Source organism: Canis lupus, unplaced genomic scaffold (genome assembly GCF_011100685.1).
Source record: "Canis lupus familiaris isolate Mischka breed German Shepherd unplaced genomic scaffold, alternate assembly UU_Cfam_GSD_1.0 chrUn_S2268H2468, whole genome shotgun sequence".
Classification (NCBI taxonomy): domain Eukaryota; kingdom Metazoa; phylum Chordata; class Mammalia; order Carnivora; family Canidae; genus Canis; species Canis lupus.
In genome coordinates, this window is record NW_023331156.1 from 2,910 (window position 1) to 5,818 (window position 2,909).

Here is a 2,909-nt window from a genome sequence, read left to right on the forward strand (position 1 = left end):
TAATCTCGTAAACCTAAGAGATCAAATTCATAAACAGGTAATAATTTTTCTATAACAAAGTTAATGTATAAAGCAGCAGATAAAAATATTAAAATAAATATATAAAAAACAAGACTGATATGAGAAGGCCCTGCATCCATAAGGTAACATACTAGAGATTTTTCAAATGAAATATTTTATTTTAGGAAAAAGAAAAAAGAAAAGCTCAATATTGAACTGAATAGGAGAATGAGAGGAGAATGAAAAGAGACACTTAATGAGCAGGCAAATAAAATGGGACCATGTTCCCAGGGAAAGGGCAATGCAAAGGGAGATAAAATCATGAATGAAGAGTTAATAAGTATAGAAATCAAATATAACTTCTCGAAGGAATGAGCAGAAGGCAGGGTAAGAAAGGTGAAAAGAGGAAAGTGTCACTCATTTTTAAAAACATACAGAGAAAAGTTAAAATGCTGACTAAAAAATACCAATAGTATAACTATGACATTTTTAAGGAAAAAATGTAAATAAAAGCATAAAATATTAGTGTAAATTAAATCCTCAACCCTATCCATGAACTCGAGACTCATAAAACCAGCTTCTCATTTAACAGCTCCATTTGCATGTCTGATAGATATCTCAAATACAGCTTGTTGAAAACAGAACTCCTGACTTTATCTCCATATAGACAAAATCTCTCCATCAGCCCTCTACATCTCAGTAAATGGAAACTCAATGGTCGGCGGCTAGAACAAGGATCTTAAATGATCTCTGACTCTTCTCTGTCCTTCAAGTGTATATCCATTCCAACAAAAAATCTAATTCGGACCTCATTCCAAAATATAGGCAATATCCTACCAATTCTCAACACCTCTATCACTTGTGCCTTTTTTCTAAGCTACCATTTTTGCTTACCTGGATATTTATTTTACACAAATCTCATATTAGCCATTCTAAATCTAAATCTGCCCAAAACCTTCTAAAGACTCTTCATTTCACTCTAAATTAAACTCAAGTCTTTTAGAGCTTGCTGGTTTCTACATGGTTTGGCCTTTAGCCACATTTCTGACCTCATCTCAATTATCTTCATCCTACCTGGCCTTTTTGTGTTTTTGACCATGCCAAGTGCCATTTACTTTTTTCATAGCTTCCGAATTTGGTTTTCGGTCTGCCCCAAATTTACTTTGCTCATCTCTTGGCTTCACTTGACAGGGATCATGAGTAAGTTCCAGACATCAATGGATGTCCTTCCCTTCTAAAATCCATAGCCTTGCCACTGTCATCTGTCTCAAATATGATGGAATTGATTTCATTATGCCCTCTCATCCTGTGTAAATAGGTGATCACAGGAAGCCTAAACCTTCATTTTACTAGGCATCTTATGCATTCCAATCTACAAATTGATTAAATCTTCCTTATTCTCATCACTTTAAGCCTTCCCCAATTCCTGAACTCTTTCTATCATGCCTTTTGAAATGACCAATCATCTGCAAAATCCACTTTGTCTTCATATTTTCTCTGAACACCCTTACTCCTTTTGTTCCAATAAACCTGCACTCTGCCTGAGAGGTCAGTGCTTTTACATAGTCTTTATACATAGAAACTGTTCTCTATGCCACTGAAAAGATGTTGAACCGTTGGGTCTGGATATAAAAAGGTGTGTTTCCTGTTCTTCATTCCATCCTTAAAACTATTATCTCCTGCATTTCCCTAAAACTATCTGCATTTAAAATTCTTGTTAGGGCAGCCCGGTGGCCCAGCGGTACAGCGCCTGCCTTCAGCCCAGGGCATGATCCGAGAGACCCAGGATTGAGTCCCACGTCGGCTCCCTGCATGAAGCCTGCTTCTCCTTCTGCCTGTGTCTCTGCCTCTCTCTCTCTCTCTCTCTCTCTGTGTGTGTCTCTCATGAATAAATAAATTTTAAAAATCTTAAAAAATAAAATAAAATTCTTGTTATTACTTTATATTTCCAATTATGAAAATTATTGTGCAGTTTCCCAATACCTACATTATTAATCCTTATTTTTGGATGACTTCAGTTCCCAATTCACTGTCATCCTGTTTACTGGTTACCTGTCTTTTTGGGATTTCAGTATGTGTATAGATGATCCTTCCAACACCTTCACTTCTGACACCTTGAGTCCTCTCCCTTGATGTTCCTATTCTTCACCCTACAAAAGCAACTCACCACAATCTTGTCCTTAGATTTCTGCATATCTTTCATCTCAATTTCAGGCATTTCCTTCTCTGATCCTTGCCAACTAGCATTTGAGGTCACTTCTTTCAAGATCTAGGCTCCAGGGACATCTGGGTGGCTCAGCAGTTGAGCATCTGCCTTTGGCTCAGGGCATGATCCCAGGGTCCGGGATCAAATCCCACATCCGGATGCCTGAAAGGAGTCCGCTTCTTCCTCTGCCTATGTCTCTGCCTTTCTCTGTGTGTATCTCACGAATAAATAAATAAAATCTTAAAAAAAAAAAAGGATCTAGGCTCCAAGAATCTCTCTACACCATAGGGGCTACAAATGTTACTGCATTTCCACTGCCTCTTACCTATTGGTGTCCTCTTGTCTTTAGCCATCTTAAATACCATGGTCAATCAATATAATGTTTCTTTTACCAATTCCTTGTCTCTCCCCTCTTTTTTTTTTTAATTTAAACTCACTTGGAAAAAGCACCACTTCTGAGTTAAACCCAATTGTCTACATTTATTTCTGCATTCTTGCAACTAATCAACTTACTTATGTGATGGCACAAACCTTAGGAGCTTTTAGGCTGTCCAACAATCACACAACTCCAGGTCCTTCATCTCCACTCTCCTAGATGGCTCCTTTACTGTCTTTGCTCTCCTCAAAAATTCTAGCTCTCCTTCCTCCCTTTTCCCTAATTTCAGGAGATGTCCTGATTTACCCTTTGCTGGTTTAATTTCAA